At 31.5% G+C, this 24,838-nt stretch overlaps 1 protein-coding gene across 3 annotated transcripts in view; it reads left to right on the top strand.

Annotated features, from left to right (window-relative positions):
• The window catches only part of pxb (putative Hedgehog signaling attenuator pxb), a 198,518-nt gene that overhangs the window by 125,125 nt on the left and 48,555 nt on the right, over positions 1 to 24,838 (top strand). The window contains exon 1 of one of the 3 annotated variants that reach the window (XM_090112424.1): positions 23,190 to 23,329. The exons of the other annotated variants lie outside the window; for them this stretch is intronic. The gene's annotated coding sequence lies outside the window, so the exon portion shown is untranslated. Of the gene's footprint in view, positions 1 to 23,189; positions 23,330 to 24,838 lie in introns of those variants that run through there. 3 annotated transcript variants of the gene reach the window in all.

Raw genomic sequence — 24,838 nt, 5'->3', positions numbered from 1 at the left:
TACGCAACGGATTTTGATTCGGTTTTTTTTAATAGATAGAGTGATTGAAGAGGAAGGTTTTAGTATATAATTTATTAGGTTTTAGACAAAGCGGGCGAAGCCGCGGGCGGTAAGCTAGTAACCTATAAATAAAAAAATTAAGCCGTTAATAATAAGGTATTTTGTATACAAACATAATTTAATGAATATAATGGTCTGCAATGGCTTCTTTTTTACAAGTTACAAGGTGAGCAAAGCCGCGGCCTTTAAAATATAAAATTTAACGCCACATTTTTATTCAAAGAAAAATGAACCGTAACGTTCTTGTAATAAATTACATAATAAAAACACGTGGTCGGTAACGTAAAAACCTCATAGTTTCTAAGTACAATGTTTATTACCTAAAAGCTGTTTTATACCTGATTATAATACTTTTCTAGTTCTAAATTAAGTAAATGGTTATTAAGATGCACAGATAATAAAATGTTTTATGAACTTTGGTTAGCGCCTTTAGAATCCGCTGCTTTTATAGGAAATAATAAAGTTTATAATGTAATGTGTTAATTAATGATCTATATCATAATATTATAGGTATATAAAAATGAAACCCGTTTTCCTTGGTCACGGGCATCACGCATGAACGGGTGGACCGATTTCGATAATTCTTTTTTTATTATATTCCTTGAAGTACGAGGATGGTTCTATGTAGAGAAAACGTAAATATGTACCACGGGCGAAGCCGGGGCGGTCCGCTAGTAGATATTAAAATCGGCCAAGTGCGAGTTGGATTTACAAAGATTTAATATGCATTTAAATTTAGTTTAAATTGTAATTTTAAACTGAAAAATAAATTTCATATTTCATTTTCGTCAGGACTTTTATCCTTTGTACTTTAAAACGTCATTATATTATAATATTTAAATGTGTGTTTTTATCCGATTTTTTTGTATGTAACCTTTGAACTTATCATATAGGTATGTTACAATGATTACCTACCCTTTCATACACATTTTCGTAAAAATACTCTAGCAGATAATTTATTCGGATTCATAGCAAAACCTATAAAACTAAAACTAGCTAGCTCTTATGAAATATTTGAATAGATCCTACAACTAAGCCTTATGTAGAGGCTGTAAATCAAGCTTTTTCTTCTGAAAAAGCATCGCTAGCACCTGCTTCGCGTTACAGTCGGTTTTCATTCCGAATGTAGTCGGAAATGTATTAAGAATCGACTTGAATGTAATTTTTATGCAGCGCTTTTTCTGCTTTGAGTGCTAGAATAAGAAAAAAGAGGAAATGTTTGGTAGGATGGTTAATAACTTGGTGAATTTTGATGCCAAAATTAATGTTGGAAGTCATAGTATCGGATATTGTTTTTAAATTGTAAATGTGATACTTAGATATAATAATCTTAACTTGCGTTTTAAATTTTTAATGAGCTATTGTTTCATTCTTGTTGATCCATGTTAATAAATTCTTAATCTAGAAACACAATTTTACGTGAAATAAATTGTATTTTTCGCAAAACAACTAATACAATCAATGCCTTGCAGCATTGTTCAATTGACTAACTGAAATTAAAACCGTACAGTTCCATTGACTGGTTTACAAAAAAACGTTTCCAAACATAATTGTTTATCGACCGAGGTCTGTAATTAATTCGGCAACATGGATTTCACGTATACCTTTACCTTTGAATTTTGCTCCAAAATTCATTACCAGTAAAAATAGTTTATGCAAATGAACGCTACCTGGAGATCTCTCTCCAAATCTGGATCCGTAATCAACGTTTACCCTGATTTTCTTTTTTCGGTGGCTCATCAATCGTATTCTCGGAATTTTGCCGGGAAAAAATTCTTCCTCGATCCGGGGCAATTACCGTGACATTTGTCACTAGTCCCGTTTATCCAGCGTTTGATTCCTCAGGTTGATTGATTAGCTACATTTTCTTGCCTTCTGAACTTAGAAGGCACTATAATTAGGCTTCGTTAGAACTCATTCCATCAATTATTTAATTATCGGCTGCGATTTGCGGAGTTGGGAAAGCGATATTTAAATTAGGCGCTATTGATAGCGTTTTGTCGATTCCATTGGTCGTGTTATGCATATATTTTCAGAGTATTGTACCTATTTTGTTTTATGTCTAGTTTTATAAATTCGTTAGCCTCTTTATTCCCTTGTGTATTTATAAACATGCTTAAAGTAAAAACTTCAACATTTAAAAAAAACCTGCACTTGCCTGCTTCAAAAAATTTGTATATTCCGTAAAATAACCTCAAATCGTAAATACTGGTCACAAACATTTCCATAAAAAGTTTATTCAGTTAAACAGAAAAGCAATCTTGTACTTACGGAAAATGAAACGGTTCTTATAACAAAACCGATAACCAAATGGCAGATAAAATCGCAAACCCCAAACTTCAATACTTACCATAAATTCGGTTTGAACTGAAAAAACCGGTGGCGCCCCTTCAAATTTACGATTCGATGTTTTTGCGGCATAACCGACGCTCAAGCGAATACATTGTACGCTGATGGTAAAAACTTCTGCGCGAATCGAGAATATACAATCTGTTTCGATTTGATCAAGAGTATTTTAGTAAAGTTTAACTCAAATATTAATTTAGTTACACTAAATATGTTATAACGCCTTGCAAAGTTCACTAAAGTCGAACTAAAATATTGATTTAAAACAACACACACCTCATTTAGCGCTGAAGAAAGTATATTTGTTAGCGTTTATGAAGGTTAGTAAAATGATGACCTCACTGTGTACATTCAGCAAAATTTCTATAAAAATTACTAAGTATAGAATATTTGGTGAACTTACAAAGTAGTGAACTATTACAACGTTCTATGTAAGCACAAATATGAACACATCTTTGTAACCATAGCAAATAAAAATTTTGATCAACTTGATTTTTTGTTGAACTCTATGGGGCCATATTATGACTTCTTATTTCCAGACAGACTAGGGCGTGAATTGAGCTGACTGGCAAATGATCGCAATAACTACTATGAATTTGCCAGTCTGTTCAGTTCACGGCGAAAACCGAATAGGAATAAGAGGTCATTACGGTCACAGTATTTTTATTCCTTGAACTAAAAGACTATGTTCACAAATTACGTAATACTATTAAAATGTACCATATAAAAATTCTTCACACAACTATGCAATCATTAAAAATATTACCACGCTTCCCCACATAAGAGAACCCTAAAATTCTTTACCACGAATTTCATAGCGGACGAAGTTGCGTTAAAAGTTTGAAAAATTAATTACACTCAAATAATTTACACTATCCGTACGCGGGGGTATTTTTTACACTAACATATGGTGCGATATTAACTTCTGCTATAACTTTCTGTTTTTGTGATGTTAATAAGAACTTTGGGAAAACCATATTTTTGTGTTTTGCTAAAATGAGTTTATCATTTTGCAATAATATTATATCTACACATTAAAATATTATAATATTCATATTTACTGCTCCTATTTATTATAATGAATATATTTTCATTACATAGATACAAAATTATTTCGTTTGTCAATTTATAAATACAATTTTTATAAATAGTTATAAAATACGCATATCAACCGTTACTTATAATTATCTAATAATTACAATAACGTGAGTAAGAATCGCTGTAAGTTATTTAATTTTTCTTCTACAACAATATGTAAAAAGTAAAAACAACATCCTAACTTCACCTGCAAAAGCAGGTAAAGCATTTATCCCTACAATGTTACTACTATATAATATCTTGTTAAATACTAATCTTGTTAAATATCCGACGAAAATGAGTAGTGGCAGGCTGCCGCGCTAAAATGCATTAAGATTTAATTGTAAAGTGCCATTAGCGACTCCGTTCGACTTGAAAACAACCTCCACTAAAACCAGCTTTTCATAGAAAATATTTCAGTATTACTCTAAAGGTATTGTCATAAAGACGTGCGCTTGTTACGACTAAGGGCTGATTTTTCAATCCTTTGGTTAAAACTTATTCATCGAATAACGTATTAAACATTTCAAAAATGTATTGTAATTGTCCGTATTTGACAGTTTACAGGTGACATTTTAATATATGTTCGTGTAATACTTTATAGGACGGATACATTTTAACCAAGAATTGAAAAATCGGCTCTAAAACGTTTTGGCGTTTGTTTCATAAATAGTTGAATTTGTTTGTTTGTTTGTTTGAATGTAATGAACCTTTGTGTAGTAATTATTAATTAAGGGTAGAAATAAATAATGTTTAGTAAAACAAATGGTTTGTAGGTAAGTACTAAAAAAGCAATGTTTTAAATCGATATTGCCAGTTTTTGAATAGAATTTAATATAGATAACAACTTAAAAATTTAATCATTCTAAGTATTAAACAATAATACGGACAACTAACTACAATAGCTTGCAGTTTAGATGTTTTTGATACTTTAAAAAAAATAATGCGGCCATACTTTGAACTATTAAAAAAGATCAAATCAATTCAACGAGTCGACTAAAGTCTAAACTAAAAACAATATGACGTCACAGTCGCAGTTTCACGATTCCCACGTGAACACGGGCCTACACAGAGTAACAAACAAGGAGGAATTAATTAAAATTTGTACGATATACATTAAATTAGCCAAGTCCCCTTTGATAGCGTCTGTGTTAAATTATTCTGTTCTGTATATACTTGTATGCCGGTTCAATTACATGTCTTTGACGCGACGCTAATTAGAGCTGTCATTAAAATAATATCATTTTATTGTTTGTGAGAGATTTCACTAACTAATGATGTATTATTAAATTTACTTATGATACTTGTGATCTGTTAAATAACGTTAGAGTTACATTGGTGTTATTGTGAAGTGGTTTTGTTAGTGGTATTATAAATTGTCTTTAAATAAGTTAATAATTGAAACATTTCTGGAAATTACAGTGCTTTTTCTTGTCTCTACAGTCGTAGATATCATTTCTTCTATTCCAAAAGGAATTTCTCTTCCATTCTAACATAGGGTTTTGATAAAATTGTAGAAAATAGAGCGTTTTTTCTCTTCTTCGTAACTTCGTAACAGTCGTAACTGTCATTTTTTCTATTTCAAAGCAACTACTTTTCTCTTGTTTTCTAACATTGTAACCTAATAATTTAATGAATTTATTAAATTACTACCCGTCAGACGTTGTTCTGTCCTATCGCCCCCTTCTCGTGTTTTCGTGTCCTTGTGCCTTAACAAAAACGTAAGAAACGTTGGCGGTTCATAGATTATTACCATATTTGTATAATATTATGTCGATTATGATTAACAAAAACCTTTTTTTTTTGTAAGTGGGGAAATCTTTCATAGATACCCACGGCCACCGGGGAAGAGGCCGTGGGTTATGTCGGATTTCTACCGACCAAAACCCCACTGTGTTCCGTCAAGCCGCATCAACGACAGGGCCATGGGTATAATAATTACCTACCAAAAACCTACTCATGTATGTACTAAAAATAGTTTCTAAATAACATTAGAAACGGTTCTAAAAATGATTGTTTACGGAAACTAACAATAAACCCACATTACATTTATTCCTTATTCATTCTTTATTACTTATTCATTAATGACGCTACAAAGCGATTGTCAAGTGCTGTCATATATTCAGAATATCAAAGAGAGAATAGTTACAATAAATGTAAGTGAATTATGCGACAATAAATGTAGGGTAGTGTTGATTTATAGCTGTGTGGGTGTGTAACTGTATTGCCGTGTTTTAGTATGTATAGCCGTGTTTATGTAAAATTGTTGTACCTTTTGTGATACGATTTTTGGTAGTTGGATTTTTTGGTGGTTATGTGACTGCTGTGTATGCTTGAGTTTTGCATTTTGTTTTTTTCTTTTGTATTTTTTAAATATAATTAGAATTTACAATTCTAATAATTATTTCATCTGAAAAACGGTTTATTAATTGGCTTTTTTAAAGGCGAAATTACATTAGATTGCACCTTACCTTGTGAAATATTCGAAACAGGATATCGTACTTGTTTAAATATCACTGTTTTAAATATAAAACACACATGCTCTAAAAATTAAAAGATAACTCATCAATGCATTAAAACCTTTTCAATCGGACGCCATGTTTATTAAAGTTAACCATTACAAGGCATATCCCTAGTAATACCACAAACTATACGTAATACAGAAAAACGTAATAGGGTCATTGCGCCTGTTCGCGTCCACATGCCTATTCGCGTCCATTTTGCGGATATCTTTTAGAAAATTCACGAAAATAAGTATACTTTAAGTAAAATTGTACTAAGAAAAATTTCCGATAATACCTCAATGTATAAGAGACATGCACACATATTCAAAAAAACCCTGCGCACCGCCTATCCTATTTAAAAAAAAATATTTAATTTTGGCTATTAAACGAGAGAGCTAAAACGCGCGGGATTTTGAGAAAAAAATAGTGCGCAGCGTCGCGTTCGACGGTAAGTATCTTATTGTTAAATGTGAATTTTTGAATATGTAACTGTTTCTTTACTTTGCTAACAAAACATGGAATAGTATGGATTATAAATCAGCTTATATCTTTTACAATTAATAGCTAAAATAAGGTGGACGCGAATTACTACACCGAATTTGTACAACTTCCATTTTGCGTCCACGGTGGGCGCAAACTATACCTATAGTGCATAACAATAGAACATATTGCGTCCACATTGTTTTTCATTACGTAGCAATGAATTGTTTGTTAAAATATGTATTTAAAATAGATTGTAAATTTTTGACTAAGACTACAAGTTGATAATTTAAATTTTCATTCAAATTAGCAAATTTTTATGCTATTTTTTCATTTTAAAATGGGTATTCTAAGAATGAGACTTGTATCTTTGAGAATGAGAGTCAAAAAGACTGTGCTTAAGAAAATAATAGTATAAACAAAAAAGAAATTTAATAGAAACTAAAACATAGGGTAGGTAGGTAATCTTAATAGAACTGATTATTATTTATTTACATAACGTAACTTTGTTTTATGTTAATTTTTAGTTCTAATAATAATGAGAAGATAAATATAAATAAGTTTTTCCAGTTTCCTTACAGTGAATGTTGATTTTAGGGTTCCGAACCTCAAAAGGAAAAACCGGAATCCTTGTAGGATCACTTTGATATCCGTCCGTCTGTATGTCCGTCTGCCGGTCTGTCTTTCTGTCTTTTTCTCAGTAACGCGTGGAGGTATAAAGCTGAAATTTATATTGAATACTCAAGTCTACGGTCCCTTGAAGCAGTGAAAAAATCAAACTTATAAGCCAAAGTAATCAAAAGATACAGCCGTTTATGCTGCAAATTTTCGCAAATTTAGACATTCGCAAGGGAATCAAAACCTACAGGGTACTTTACGTGAACACAGACACTTGAAGTTTGGTACGAAGCAACGTCTTATAGCACAAATAAGGGAAACATTGAAAAAATAATCATTTGCAGTTAAAACATATGAAAAAAAAAACAGGTTAATACGGAACCCTCGGTGTGCGAGTCTCACTCACATTTGACCGGTTTTTGTTAAATAACTAAATTCGTAAATAAATAATTTATTAAAATCTAATTTTTATTTGCCTTTATCTGATAAGAAATCACCAAATACACTCTTTATTCCTTTTCTAAGCTGGTGGACGCGAACTGGTCCACAGGTGGACGCAAACTGGAATTTTTGGACGCGAACTGGGTAAAACGCCTAATTCTGCTATTTGTCTAGATAAATAAAAACCACATGATATTTCCAACACAATTGAAAGTAAATCTTAAAATAGACTATGTAATGAACACGTTACATAAATTTTGCGTTGAAATTTGTTCTGGAACATTTTTATTTTCTCCTTCAAACTTTCCAACTGCACTAAGTGGACGCGAACTGGCGCAATGACCCTACCTACCAATCGATTTGCAAGTGGGTTGAACCAGTAGCAATTACGCGAATTAAATGCAACATCCAATTAACTTATGTTGTATCATTGTATGAACTGCAATAAATTAACAAGTGAAGTTAAAATATAGCCCGGAGCTACATTTTCACTCGCTGACTATAAATATCGGAGCCATCTTTTGTTTTCATCCTGTCTTGTTAATGCGTGCATTTGATTATGTTAAATGTGGTAGAATAGGTAGAGGTTTTGATTATTCGTTAATTGTATCACAATTTTGGAGATATAAAACAATGGAAGACGATTAATTTAACCATATACCTCCTTATCTTATCAAAATCAGTTAAGTCGTTTTGGTTTTAAGTGGTACATAGAAAATTTAATAAGTAGGAGATAATTTTTCTACTTATTGAATGCTAATAAAAATACCAAAGCTGGTAAGTAAATTTTATAATTCTTAAAAATTATTCTTGGCTTAAATTAATGCAAGGAAGGGCAATTTAAAAGAAACTTTTAAGGCACGGTCCCCTCAGGAATGTTTCGAATAAAAAAGTTCGGAATCAATTTTTAATTACATTACATGATATTTAAAATTCAAAGCCTTTAAATATTTTGTACTTAAAAACAAAATTTAAGAATTACAATTTAATTATAAATATTATGACAAACTAAATTTAACATATTCTGTATTTTTTTAAATTCTGCCCAAATATCCCCATAAAACCTCTGAGTTTACATTAAAACAAATGTCATTTATAAAGCCTCTCAATTTAATGCTATAAATTAAACATAAAATTAAACCACTTTAAATTCTGTAGAAATAACAAACAAATAAACCAACATACAAACACACGCTATCCTTCAAACGAACTTATTTCACACACTAAGAATTTCCGTTGGCAATAAACTACATCCAGCAGTTATTTCTAGATCATTAGTACGTCTTACATCTAGACTTTAGATGAAGACATCCAGGCAAGGCTAAAAAACCGACATGTCGCTTATAGTCTTGTTTAGACTCCCCGTGCGATCTGTCTATGCGAGAGATCTAAGAAGGTATAGACAGGACTTGGGAATATATTTTTATTGTTTAAAGTTATAGGTGAAATTTAAATGTATGGGTAGCGTATGGTGTAATATGAGACCCTTTTGGACAGAATCAAAAGGTCTTAGAGAACAGAATTAAAAAAAAATATTAGTCTATTCTTTCGGGGTAATCTTGCAAAATGTTAGGACAATTTAGACGATTCTATTAGGAGTTTTTTAGACTTAATAAAGACTATTAAATAACTTAAGACTGTAAAAAAACTTCGCGATAACTTTGGTTCATTGTTGGTATTGTTATTTTGAGGAATGCTAAGGCTATTTTAAAAGTTAGACAAGGACTTATAATCACTACATAGTATAAAACAAAGCTTTCGCTTTCTCTGTCCCTATGTCCCTTTGTATGCTTAAATCTTTAAAACTACGCAACGGATTTTGATGCGGTTTTTTTTATTAGATAGAGTGATTCAAGAGGAAGGTTTTAGTATATAATTTATTAGGTTTTAGACAAAGCGGGCGAAGCCGCGGGCGGTAAGCTAGTATTTAATAACGCATAAAAACTGATGGAAAGCAATTTAAATGCCGAAAGACAAGACATTATTTAATTCTGCGTATCTTTAACTAGCAAAAAAGGACACCGAATACGAAACGTAATTAATAAAACAGTTTATCAAACAGAATTTCACCCAAAAGATTAATTCAAGAACATCAATACAAAGTTATAGCAATCGAGAACTAAATTAGAATTTCCAGCAGATATTCGTTATGCATAATTTCGAATTCTAGTTACCGAACTTCTAAACGTGTTCCTATTTTAATTACAATAATATGCACGGAAATCAAATTCAAATTCAAATTCAAACACGTGCCTGCAGTTATAGAGGTGCAGCATCTTGCTTAAGAACCTTTTCATGTGAAGAAACCAGACATTCTATAATGACTCTTTAGTGCGCGTTTTCTTTGAAATTTTGATTAAAATTGAGATCAAATTCAAATGTAATCAAAACGTTTAGTCCTTTCAGTTGAGTTATTTGCATAGTGCATGTTATGATTGCGTTAGTTAAATATTAATTAAGAAGACTTTTAATAGTTTTCTCGGTGCTCAAACCATTTCCCTTGATTGATACCAATATCATCAAATTAGCTATTCGGTGATTTGTCCCTCAAATTATTCATAAAAAATACTTGAAACACCTTTACAATATCATAAAGGATCAATTACACATAGTATTATGTTGTTACCAGTCGACCCTTTGGTTCAATTGCTTCAATAAAGCGTCAGTAATCAGGGCAAGAGAATATTATGATCACTTGGCCTTATGTAATTAATGGAACAAATGCAGTTATAATGTCGATACAGTTAAAGATACGGATTTTATTTACTTGAATGAAAGAAATAATTTGAATTAATCTAATTGTTTATAACTTAAAATAAATTAATTATAATAAAAATTTCAAAAAGCGTTATGATTACACAGGATGTGTCTTCTCTATGATTAATATACACAATGACCAAACCAAATATAAACAAACCCGAAGTACCTAACTAAATTATTTAATTGGTTTCTAGTATTTTTGGTAATTACAACTAACTGATAGGCTCTACATATCTGATATTATTAATGATATTATAAAAAAAACGTGTGCGTGTACTAGTGTACACACGTAAGAAGTGAAACTTCTTTATGACCTTATTTTTCAAAAAATAATTAACTATATACAACTTTACAGAAATACGTCGAATCACGCGTGGTAGGGATAAGAAAAAGATGGTGCGTAACGGAAAAGTGTCACGCGTAACGAAAAAATGTTATACTAAATTTTTTTCCAACCCCGATAAAGAAGTTTCACTTCAATAAACAAAGAACATTAGAAATAAAACTACGACTACGCGATCATATACTCTATGTACATAGTTTATACCTGTTCGTAAAATATTGCCTACAAACGAATCAAAACAAACATATAATATGTAAATTGACGTACGTACGTTCAGGATTCCTTCTAAATTGACGTCGCTTGAGTTAATTAAGACTTCAGTTTTAAGTCGTGCGCTCGTGAGTGGCCCGCCTTTTCTTGACTTCTATTGTAATTGAGTTGCCTGTCGCGGTGTGTGTGTATTGTTTAATTTATTTTTGTTTATTTGAATATATTGGTAGATTTTTTGGAATTTTAAGATTTTTTGTGGTAACGTTGTATTGAAGTGTAATAAGAAATTTGGCTAAATGCTAAGATTAAAATTAAAATAAGAGAATCATGATTAAGACCTCTCTGTATACCTATCTGAATTGTTTTTAACCGACTGTGACAAAAAAGGGGTTATGTTAGGTTAATAAAATAGATAAAAAACGAAATAAAGCATAAAGCTTAGTGTTACCTAATATTTATGTGTAAGGGAACAAATAAAGGCAAATTTCACTTAAAAATGCGTTCATAAATTATTATTTTTGTAACAAGAAACATTGTAACATGAATCTAAAGATACAATTATTAATAATCTAACAGGCCATTAGAATATATTAAAATTATGTGTACATTTTACAAAACCTTTTCAAATACAATTCTGAGTACTCAAATAAACAAAGTGTAACCCAAAAATCTAAATTCAATATTTATATTTCATCAAACAATGAAAAGATAATATCAATTCATGATGTTTCGCAAAATAAATGGAATCGATGTCAAAAATTGGCAAAGTTAAATTGGAATAAGTGTTTATTTGTTCTATTGGAATTAGATTCTATTGAAATATATACATATCCACGTTTAACGTACGTTCCTTAGCAAGTGAAGTCAGGCTCTTAGAGTTAGAGTATGCATTGTCACCAATAAAATGGGATATAATTGGTATTTCGGAAGTAAGAAGAAACGGATTTAAAATTGAAAATAGAGGTCGCTACATATTATATTACTACGGAAAAACAAAAGGCGAAAGAGGAGTAGGATTCCTAGTTAAAAAACAAAGTTACTTAGAAACTATAAACTCCATTGGGATATCTGATAGAATAGCATTACTGCAAATTAAAATATTATCTACCTTATATACTATCATACAAGTGTACGCGCCTACGGAAAACTCAAGTGAAGAAGAGCTCCAAACTTTTTATACTGACTTAGAAAACGCAATATCTCAATGTAGCAAGAAAGTTATAATTATGGGCGATTTTAACGCAAAAATTGGACAAACAGAAGATAACGAGGAAATGGTTAGAGGTATATATGGCTATGGCACAAGGAATAGTAGAGGCCAACGTCTAATAGATTTTTGTTTTCAATATAAATTTAAAATATTAAATACAATCTATAAAAAACCGAATAGTTTAAAATGGACATGGATGGCACCCAATAATAAAGTAAAAAATGAAATCGACTTTATTATTACTAATATACACAAAAATGTGAGCGATTTGAGTGTATTAAGTCGAGTTATACACCCGAGTGACCACCGCATGGTAAGAATGACCCTATGTACCAAATCAAGAAAAATATCGCGTTCACGCTATTCGCAATCTACAACAAAACATATTGAATATGATACATTAAAAAGCCCATTTAAACTATGTCTGCAAGAATATGATACGGTACAGCACCTCTACGACGATATCGAAAAAAACATGCTTCAATGTTTGAAAAAACCAAGCGTAAATTCTAAAACTACACGAAAATGTCATATAATTACTGAGGAGATCATTAAGTTAAAACAACAGAAACATATATTAAGAAATAAAACTAATAAAACTCGTGAAGAAAAATATAAACTAACATATCTATATAGAACAATTAATAAAAAAATAAAGGAGAATTTAAAAAATTATCGATTACAAATATTTGAAAATCATTTAAAACAAACAGGTGGCATAAAAAAAGCAAACAAGGTTTTAGAGAAAACAAAACAATTAATGACACATCTGACCACTCCTACAGGCTCTGTTACCACACACAGAAAACAATTACTGGATATTGCCACAACGTTTTACAAAAACCTATACAACGATATTAATCAAGAGCAAAGTAACGTGTTTAAAAATTTTAAGACCATCAGCACACATAATAATGAACAGTTTGAAGATGTCCCACCCTTCTTGGAATGTGAAGTAGAGCATTCTATTAAAAATCTCAAGACAGGGAAAAGTCCCGGCCCCGATGGTATAACAAACGAGATGATCATTGCGAGCAAATCTCATATAATAAAACCTCTGACACATTTATTTAACCTCGTATTAAAAGAAATAAAGCTCCCAAAACAATGGCTATGCTCGGATATAATACTATTGTACAAAAAAGGAGATCCAAAATTTATAAGTAATTACAGACCGATTAGCTTAATTCCATGCATATATAAAGTATTTACCTCAACTCTACTAAGAAGACTGTCATATATCTTAGATGACAAGCAACCAATTGAACAAGCGGGCTTTATGAAAGGAATGTCTACAATTGACCATATACATACTGTAAAACAGTTAATAGAAAAATATAACGAATACAATAAACCCTTATACATATGCTTTATTGACTATGCAAAGGCATTTGACTCTATTTTACATAGTGCTATATGGCAAGCATTAAAATCTCAAGGTGTCAATGAGACATATATATCAATAATAAAAACTATATATGAAAACAGCTATGCGAGAGTAAAACTAGACATTCAGGGACCAACATTTAAGATTAACCGAGGTGTCAAACAAGGAGATCCACTTTCAGCGAAAATCTTTATATCAGTACTGGAATATATCTTCAGCCAACTAAACTGGGAGTCATATGGTCTCAAAATCAATGGAAGATATTTATCACATCTCAGATTTGCAGATGATATAGTTTTGTTGTCAGAAAATGTTAAGGAATTACAAATAATGATAGAGTCACTCAATAAATATAGCAAAATAGCTGGCTTGAATATAAATGAGGAAAAAACAAAAATTATAACTAACAGCTCCCAACTACTTGTCACATTGAATGAATCTCCCATTGAGTATGTTGAAGACTATATCTATCTTGGACATCTCATCTCATTTAAATTATGCAACGAAAAAGAAATTGAAAGAAGAGTCAAACAAACATGGAACAAATATTGGGCTATGAAAGAAATTTTCAAAGGTCAGTTACCAATCCCATTAAAAGCCAAAGCGATGGATATATGTCTAACACCATGTCTCACATATGCATGCCAAACATGGACTCTAACAAAAAAACATGTGAATAGAATTAGCATCTGTCAAAGAGGTATGGAACGAAGCTTTATGAATATCAAACTGAGAGATAGAATAAGACATACTGTTATAAGAAAAAGAACGAATGCTCGAGATGTAGCAAGGTATGTCTGTAAAATGAAGTGGAAGTGGGCAGGTCACCTGTGCAGATTGAGAGATGACAGATGGTCACACACAGTTATTAATTGGACACCTTATTATAAAAAGCGGAAAAGAGGGAGACCAATTGCAAGATGGAGTGATGATTTGAAAAACCACGCAGGTGCCCTATGGACAAGAGTAGCCAAAAACAGAGATGAGTGGAAAAAATTGGAGGAGGCTTTTACCGCAAAAAGCGGTCCTTTATAATATATTTAATTGCATACTGTTTTATTATTTACTAACACTTCATTTAATATTTAAAAATAGAATTGTAATAGAAATAAGAATAATGTAAATACTAACAATACTAACAAAAAAATAATATGTAATTAGATGTAAGAAAAGGAACAAATAAAGGCTTTTTATTATTATTATTATTATTATTGGAATTAGATGAGCTAGATATTAGGTATTGTGAGGTATTGTTTGATATTTTGATGATGAAAATATTTTAAGCTATTGCATAGCTTCTATCGCGGGCCTTGAGCGCGGGGACCGAATCCAGAAATTTAGTAACGAAAAACCTCACGCTCCCCACTCCGACGGGCTCGGAGGTGTGGCTTGAAGTCATAGCATGCAATAGCTTTACCGCAGCAGTCCCCGAGTGCCTCACGTATTTTTTTTAATAGGTGGTGAAAAAGCATCAAGTATGTTTAATTGTTTAGCTATTTATGCCTTTTAGGGCCGATTTTTCAATCGCGAGATAAACAGTCTAATAACTACCCGTCGAATAGATTTATTCAATTATTTATCTAACTCATTACGGCTCGCCTATTTTTCAATCGTGATTTATTTGATGAATAACTATCTGACCAAATATTTCCATATTGGCAGCACTGCTCTCGGAGTGGCGAAACAAACATATTAAATTAGTCAGGTTAGAGCGGGATAGAGTCAAATCTTGCAATTTGTCAACAACCGTCATTATGACTCACGTCAGGAGTGCACTTGTCTTCTATGATTGTTGATTGTTGTTTTGATTCGAGTAAAGAGTTTGGTTAAATTTGTGTTTCAATTTATATATTTTACGATGGAAACGACTTACTTAAAGGCAGCGTTCGGCAAATTTTCAATGGCATGGTCATCAGTACTATCAAAAACATCAATTTGAATATGATTTTAATTGATAATAATTATATAGAAAGAGGTTTAATTGTTAATAATTCTACGCTCTATGTTATGACATACGAAAATATCTCAAATTTGACGCGTCAGTTGTCAACTCAAACGCCTAACAGTCGAATAGCGCGCTATCTGGCCGTTGGAGCGGCAAATAGATTTATTCCTCAAATAACGTAGTTATTCGATAGATAAGTCCTATTCGTCTATTGAAAAATTGAATATTTTGTTAACTGAAGAATAAAGTCTATCTAGCTGTTTATCTGGGCATTGAAAAATCGGCCCTTAATCTGCATTTTGTTTAGTGAAAGTTAGTTACTCTCTTATATTAAATTATCATCGTATAAGTTGCGATCGATTTATCAGTAAAACTGAATTATTATCAACTTAACTGTGCAGTACAAATTAGCCTTAAAATTCTTCGCAAAACACTCAATCAAATATCATTTTGTTTCATTCTCACGAATATCACCAGGTATTCAAGATGGCATGGCATTTGGCTCTTGACTCCACTGTGCCAGTGTTGCCAAGACACCATAGTTAAAGAACTATTGATAACGGATGGACTTCTGTCTTGGCAGTGTCGTTTGGCAAATGATATGTCTGAAACTGGAACGGTAGTTTAACCTACATCCAGATGGGAATTAGGTTGTAAAATTTGTTTTCGTTGCTCCCTTGACGATATTATTGTTTGGATGTAATGTTACATTGGACTGGTTTACGGGATTGAAGTTTTATCTATAACTAACTGTCCCCCGCGGGTTCACCCGCATTTCTCCGCTCCTATGTTGGTCGTAGCATGATGATATATAGCCTATAGCCTTCCTCGATAAATGGGATATCTAACACCGAAATAATTTTTCTAACGGGACCAGTAGTTCCTGAGATTAGCGCGTTCAAACAAACAAACAAACTCTTCAGCTTTATAATATTAGTATAGATTTGAAGAGCTATTTTGATAGGAGTGAATGATGACCGAATTATATTGCAGTAACGAAGTTTAAAAAGTTATAACTAAAAGTAATAATTTGATAACTATAGGGGCATGACTCGAATAATTAAAAAAATAACAATAATTTTGGTAGCATGGGAATACTTTGCTTTTTTGTAAATATGTATTATCCCTAATCGTATGTACACAGTATATTGTAGGAACCGCTAATTTCATTATCATCTACGTATGGAATTCCAATAGAATATTGTAAACGAAGTGAATGAAAGCGATTCTCGGTTCCGAGATGTTAAGCTATTGCATAGCTTTTATCTCAGACTGAGCGCGGCGACCGAATGTAAAAATTCCGTAACGAAAAAACCTAACACCCCTCACTCCGGCACAGCGATGCGATGCTATGCAGTAGCTATAGCTTTACCGCGGTAGTCCTCAAGTGCAACACGTATTTTTCATTTCTGTACCAAGCTCATCACAAAATTGTAAACAACGCATAGTAAACCTCTATTTGCCAAGTTAAGTAATATTTAATTTTCGCCTCTCATGTATAACTAACCTTTGCAAATATGGAAGCTTATTGAGACCATGTTTACATATTAGCGGGTCCCTAGTGTGATGAATGTTGACATATGGGTACGTCACTTCGATGCCCGCGCAGAGTAACGAACACGTGTTTTATATGGGATTTCACGAAAATTAATAAGGTACATGTGTTGTTTGACGGATATTTATTTGATAAAGTGTTAGATTATTTGGTAAAATAAGAAATTTAACCTGAAACATTGAATTAGTGGCAGTGCAATCTGCCTCTGTAGGTACCTATAAATATTCTTTGTTTCGAATAGGATGAAAATCCCAAGTGAAATGTAGCCATTGTGTTTTTATTTATGAACTTAGATATTATGTTTTTTAATCGTCCCGTTAACTTTTATAGCATTGGAGAGTTGAAAAATCATAGGCTACTCTTCATCTCAGAGAAAACTGCACACAATTGCCACTACAGCCTTATAACCGCTCATATGCTTTGCGCAACCACAGTTGCAAAAATAAAATACGCTAAATAGCTTGCAAAAAAAATAAAGGTAGCCTACTTTGCTAGTGCTCTGGAACGTGCGCCGCGCGTTCGACGCACCGCTATTAAAACTTAATTTATGACTTCCGCGAGAGGAGTACTTCAAATATATTGACTGTAATCGATTGCTATTGTAATAATACTATACAAAACTGTGTTATTTTTACAATATATGATTACCGTATACCTTAAAAAGTTATGAAATCCTCTAAAGTCTACTAACTTTTAAAGTCGTCTTTATTACATATTTATTACAACGGTCACTAAAATATTACTTTATAACAATAAAACACATGTTAGAGAATAATCTGGTAAGTAAACAAGAGTAGAAATCAATAAAATACAACAATTATGGCATATTTTAACACTGCCTTGTAAGACACGTAAGATACAAACTAAGATATTCCCAAAATTCTGTTTGAAAGGTTGGTAGTACTGGGTAGAAATAGACGAATCAATTAGTTGTCTTTGGTTTAAATACGTAAAAATTAGACTCTGAGAGTATGAAATAGAGTTTATAATCAATTGAAATAAGAAAGTCGCTTTGCAACCACAGTTGCGCGAAACAAGATTCTCGATCGTGTTTTTGCAACTGTGGTTGCGCGTAGCTAAGTAAGGGGTCATTTTTTTTTTCTCAAGCATATGAGCGGATAATACAATATTTTTTATCTCAAGTTCAATCTCTGGTTACAGCTACTCTGTGGATGGTCAAACGCTATCCGTAGTTTTAGTCAGGCGTGTTCTCTTGTTTGTTCTTGTGTTAGCCGCTCGGCTAATGGCGTCGGCGTCGCCTTTGCTTTATAGTGGGGTGTATGCGCACTGTGGTTTGAGAAAAGCTAATAGCCCAGTCATATTAGGGGTTTCACCTCGGAATGAAAGATAATAAGCTGGAAATTGGTAAAAACCTTTGTTTTGTTACCCTAAATATTGTCTCAAAAGTCACAAATGCTATCGTGTCCGCGTCTTAAGATATTGAAGGTCAAAGGTCACAAAAAACGATTTTTCGCGAATATCTCGGTTCCTATTGCTTAAATGATATTTTCACCTATTATGAAAGTAGTAGAGTATAAAATTCTCTACAACTTTTGTCTAAACTTTTTTTTTATACGATCAACCGTTTTTGAGGTAGAGCGCGAAGAGTGCGCAGCGTACAGTCATATATGAGCTAATGCACTAATGCAGGGTCAAGCGTGAGTTACGGTTATCAGTACGTTGTATAAAGTCAATTATTGACCAAAAAAATTATAATTATTAAGAAATGCCCATTATTTCTATACTTATTCTTAATTATTTATATTTAATTATTCAACTATAGTATATTATTAATTCTGGATTATCTATTTTAGTTATATTTTAAAATAAAAAGACGGTAAGGAAATATATTTTAGATATACCTTTATTTATCATTAAATGTTATACATTTATTAAAATGTGAGTTTAAGTATTAAAATAATTTGTGAATCGAATGAAATTGCGAATGGAAGCTAGTTATCTTCTTCTTCGTGGTCTTCTTCTTGTTGTCGGGCTAAAATATTCAATTCATTGTCATCATCCTCATTATCGGTCATATTCATTTCCAAACCTTCTAGAATTTCAGGATCGTATGTGCTTTCTTCATCGGGATTACTTGGATATAGTGGAGCGTTGAGGCAAGCTTGTCCATTGCACTGGCCACAAGCTAAAGAACATAGTAGCCCTGATTTTCTGCATCCACAGCGGGAACCACAACCATTTTTGCAATTGCAAAATATTGTGTTTTGTAGTTCGGCTGGTGCTGGAGGTAATAACGTTGATATGGGCTCCAGGATTTCATTTTCAAGCTTCCAGCCCCATTCTTGAGGTTCTAAGTTCTTCCCTAGCCACGTTTGAATCTGGTAGTAGACACGATTGATATGTTGACGGGCTGCTACACTTGTTGGTGGAAGTGTTGACAATTGTACAGGTTTATTTAGTTTTGTTAATTTGATGAATTGCGTGTAGTTTTGTTAATGTCGTTTTATTTTAAATATAAATAATTAAGAATAAGTACAGAAATAATGGGCATTGCTTAATAATTATAATTTTTTTGTCAATAATTGACTTTATACAACGTACTGATAACCGTAACTCACGCTTGACCCTGCATTAGTGCATTAGCTCATATATGACTGTACGCTGCGCACTCTTCGCGCTCTACCTCAAAAACGGTTGATCGTATAAAAAAAAAGTTTAGACAAAAGTTGTAGAGAATTTTATACTCTACTGCTTTCATAATAGGTGAAAATATCATTTAAGCAATAGGAACCGAGATATTCGCGAAAAATCGTTTTTTGTGACCTTTGACCTTCAATATCTTAAGACGCGGACACGATAGCATTTGTGACTTTTGAGACAATATTTAGGGTAACAAAACAAAGGTTTTTACCAATTTCCAGCTTATTATCTTTCATTCCGAGGTTGACCCCTTTTTTACCTTATTTCACTGGGCTATAAGAAGCTTCTACCATTGAAAAGAAAACTTTCTTCTTGTCTTTGTAGAAGACAACTTTAATTATTGTCTTTCAAAAATCATAAAAGTGAACTGAGTAAACTTTTACATTTTTATTTCAGGTTTGATAGCAATAGTCTTTAAAATTCAGTCTTCTCTACTTCTAAGTTTAATTCATTTCCTCTCTGCTAATACTAACTTAATTATTAAAAAAAATATTTACATTATTATTTTACACGTTAAATCCAAAATAAATTACAAGGCAAAAATCACAGAAAAAGACATCTCACTGTGTCTAACACACTCTATCACAAAGGTTAATTAAATTAATGTAATATTTATCAAAAGGGAAAGCTTCTACAGCCGCGTTGAACACTTTATAGTATTCACTTCTATCTTCAATTTCAAATATAAAAAATAAGCTTTGACAGCTTATTTTTCTATGAGATTATTAAAGACATTTTTATACCACAGTGTGCATACACCCTTCACATAGAACCAGTTGATCTCTTGTGCTAACTGCACGAGGCGGGTTACGCCAAGACTTTTTACTTTCGACCACCAACGGTTTATCGTATTTAAATATTTGTGGCCTTTAATGTTTTAACTTTGTAATATTGGTATAGCATTATGTAAGGTTTGAACAGGATCTGAGTATAAATAAGTCAAAAGTACCTACACAAATTTTGTTAAATATCGAATAAGAATGATTTCATATGTTTGTTGGTCGTGGCTTGAAACTAAAAGTTTGGACTAATGCCTTTAAGTTTTTGCTACAACTCGATCATAAGACTGATTCAATGTTGGGTTTCATGCAATTTAAATTAATGAAAATAACATTAATTATTTAACGTATAGTGCACACATCTCTGTAGTCGGTACATACTCTATATTATAAGTAGGTACCTATACTTAACCTGCAATTTTTAAAAAATAATACAAACTATATAGATGTACAAAATTATTACACTGTCACTGATCAGGTAACTATAATAGATTCAAACTCAAACTCAAACTCAAACATTCATTTATTCAATTAGACTACTATTTAGTAGCACTTTCGAATCGTCATTACATGAGTATTTTTAACATTTACCACCATAGATTATCTAAAACGTATATATCCACAATCTTATCTTATAAATAAACTAACTATGTACAAACTGCAACATAATAAACACACTTGCAATCCCATTTCACGTTATAAACTTGCTAATTTAAAAGTTCATTTATTAGCAGGAACACTTCGCATGTACTCACTTTCATAATTAGTAGAGTTATATTTAGTGAAATGCACCGAGTAATCACGTCGCGATATGCATTTTCTTAATTACTTCTTTCACACCTTGAGACCTTACAGCTTTTAGTAGTAAATATTCGCGTGTTGCACGCCTCATAAGCGAAGCGTTGAGGTGGGTACTACTGTCACTTCGCCAAAAACATCTGATTTTTCAAACTTAAAATGTCTTTATGTATCATACATTGCACTTGTTTTTAGTTTATTAACATCATTTTTAGTAAATAGTAAGTTAATTAATTTATGATGATGTTCAATTTTTTAATTTTGAAAATTAGTGAAATTTCGTTTGCGAATATTGATTAGTTCACAATTAGGTCGCCTTAAAGTTTTATATTCTATGCTAGGTATAAGGGATTAATAATTTGCATTATTAGGTACAAACATGGTATAAACAATAAACCGTTGTTAATTCACCTATCTAAGAAAAAAATATAAGTAAACGTTAACATAAATAACACAAAGTTAAAAAATTAACAGACAACTCCAATAGCCCATGAGCCATAGATAAAGCAACTCAAAACTAATACAAAAAGTCCAACAATAGTGTTGAAAAACTCTACCATGACTACCTGAATAATTCATTCGACCAATCACACATCGCGTCCTGTCACAGTGAGAATACTCGACAGTCGACACTCGTAGTTCGGATCATTCCACAGAGCAAGTAATATAGGTAAGAGACGGCACTCAGTACTTCGATTTCGAGCTCACGCACACATATGCATGTATTCGCTATGGGAAATCTTTTATACCAACCTATGAGAAGTTCACGTCAAAAATGACCCACATTGCTGCCAACATTTAAAAGTTGATGTATGGTTGATGTTGCTAGTGATGCCTATTTAAGAGTGCTAATATCGATAAAACTTTTTATCGATATCGATAAAATTTTTGATGCTCGGTACAACCCTACTAATTCTCATCCCTAATCAAATTTAGAGGAAATTAAAAATAAAACATCAACAATGTAGATCAATAAGTTTATTATAATATAATATTAATTAAATAACATTTTTATATAATACCTATTAAAAGTTAAAACACTATTAACAGCAAAAATGGATAATTCCATTTGAATTTTACTGAATATCTTTATTTAGGCATTTAGTACTTAATTCGACTTGATTAGTATGTGAATACAACTAGATTCACATTTTATACTTTTCCTTGAAATATTTTGCGGGATTTCTGTTTTAAAATCTCGTTATAAATTTCGATACCAATATTGAAGCCGTTGTTTTCTTTGTTATAACTTATAACAATATCTCCTCTCCAATTGATTCTACAGCTAGAACATGTGTTAGAGAATACATTGTTATATAATTATTATGTTTTATCTTCCATATAGAACAGTCATTGGGTACAAATTGCAAATATTTAGTCACAAATTACAATTATTATTTACACACAAGATTCCATTGTTTACACATAACACTTTCTTCTTTTTTCACTTTTGGCATAAATATTACAAATTTGAAGAGCAGGCTTAGTTCAATGTATTTGGGATAATTCAATGTACTGTACATTAAGTATTAACTGAGTAAATAACATAATCTACGATGAAGAACAATTAATTTTAACTCTATCCACCAAAACAAACAATAAAATAAAACGCCATTTTGAATTCAAATCATCAAGAGTCAAGACGTTGTCTATGCTTAAGTCTTAACCATTGACAAGAAATCGAAGAAAGAAAGATATAATTTATTAATGTACTAGCTTAAAAGTAAAATGTACAAAAATAAGGTTTAAAAAAAAAGAAGAAATAATAATAAATAACTAAAACTAAAATATTAAATCTAATATTATACGATTACATCGGAGATGCCAACATTAGAAATATTTTTATTTTTTCTAAATGTTGGCAAGCTAAACTTAACATAGGCTCTTGAAAAAGTACAAATTAATTTAAACTCTATATCAATGGAATGAAGTTTAAAATTGCTTGCAAATGTAAGCCTAACCAAAACGATGTTCTAAGTGTCGACCCACTGGATCATTCAGTTTTTAGCCGCCGAAGCGAGTGCACGTCCGTACGCTCCGTGAATAAGACGCGCGTTGTGAAGTGAAGTGATCATTATTGTGTTGCTTGTGAAACGATATTCAAATGGTTCGGTGATAATCATGTTGTGGATGTTCCAATATATTGATACGACAAGTTAGTAAAAGTTTTATTTTATTATGTTAAAAGATGTTTATATAAAGTTAGAAAATAGAAAACGATTTTTGTTTCTAAAGTGTACATTGATGAGTTCTTAATGAAAACAATTGCTTAAGTTGAATGCTTGCATAGTTAGTAAATAATACAATAACAACTACTTAACATTTCGGTATAATAGGTAAAAATAAGACATCTATGATATTCTTGTTATTATCAAATAATTATTAGGTACCTACCTAGCAATTAATTAAGAATTTTTGTAATAAAAAATGCAAATCAAAAAGTTACAAATAATTTAGTTAAGTATCTAGGTAAAATGAGAGTTTTAGTTTTAAAAAGTTTCAGAACATACCTAGGTACTTAATATTAATATTACAAAAATGTATTCCAACATGAAAATGTTTTATTGTACATATAATATTATGTCTATTTAATAATCGTCTGTACTTTATTCTAAAGCAATTATATTTAAATTAAGTAGGTAATAAAAATGATAAGAAATTCCAGAACTCTACATCGTATTCGTCCATCGTCAAATCCAAAATAATCACAACATAAAATATTCTTTAGATATCGAATAAAATACCTAGTTTTATTTTTACAAAATAACAGAGAAAACAAATAAATCATCGAATGATAGCTATGAATACGTCGGAAATACATTTTGAACAATACACGGGCCGTTGTCCAGATCACTGAACCAAAATATACAATAACGCTTTCGCTAGATATTTAAAACTTTCATTTTTGTATGAAAAATATTTTTTATCCTAGACACTAGAGGATAATTTTTAATTCTTAAATTTTTGATAACGAAAACTAAAGAATACGCCGATCATGTCTATAGAGCGTTTTAAATGGTACATAATATTATATGTAATCGTTTTTGCCAAAACTTTATCTAGGTATAAAAGAAAGTAATAATAATAATACATCCAATTTCAAATATAATTACCTACTTTGTATTAATACATATAAAACTGATTTTAATTACTATGATTATCAATTATCACAGAACATAGGTAATGTAGAGACAGTTTCGTGACCGCAAGCTCTCACAAAAGTACTACAAAAGTACCTACTTAACAGTATAGGTAATTGTAACTATTTATGTAATAAAATTATTTCTCATACAAAAATAAATTATAGGTAACTAGGTAGTTACTAGTTCGCTACTTATAGCTAAGTATGTAGGAATTATCGCAAAACAGGATGAGTTTTATCAAAATTACCTTGAACAAAGCAGTAGCTATAACCTATAACGCTGATCAATACGTTCCACAAGGGATAGATCGGTTAATACAATAAAGTAATTGTATTATCGTATGCTTATTGGATTATACTGTGGCAATAACCTTGATACCGGTGTACTTACTTAATTCGAACATTCGGGAATAGATAAGTGAAAATTATGACTACTTCAGTACTTCTTCAAAGGAAACATTGATGTTTGGCAATGTTACGTTTGATATTAGTAATCTAATTAAACATAATCTTTGTGTTGTT

Source organism: Colias eurytheme, chromosome 18, assembly GCF_061535395.1.
Source record: "Colias eurytheme isolate Ceu_HAF_F1 chromosome 18, ilColEury1 Martin Lab GWU primary, whole genome shotgun sequence".
Classification (NCBI taxonomy): domain Eukaryota; kingdom Metazoa; phylum Arthropoda; class Insecta; order Lepidoptera; family Pieridae; genus Colias; species Colias eurytheme.
Note: the sequence above shows the minus strand (reverse complement) of the source record. Positions and strands in the feature narration are given on the sequence as shown.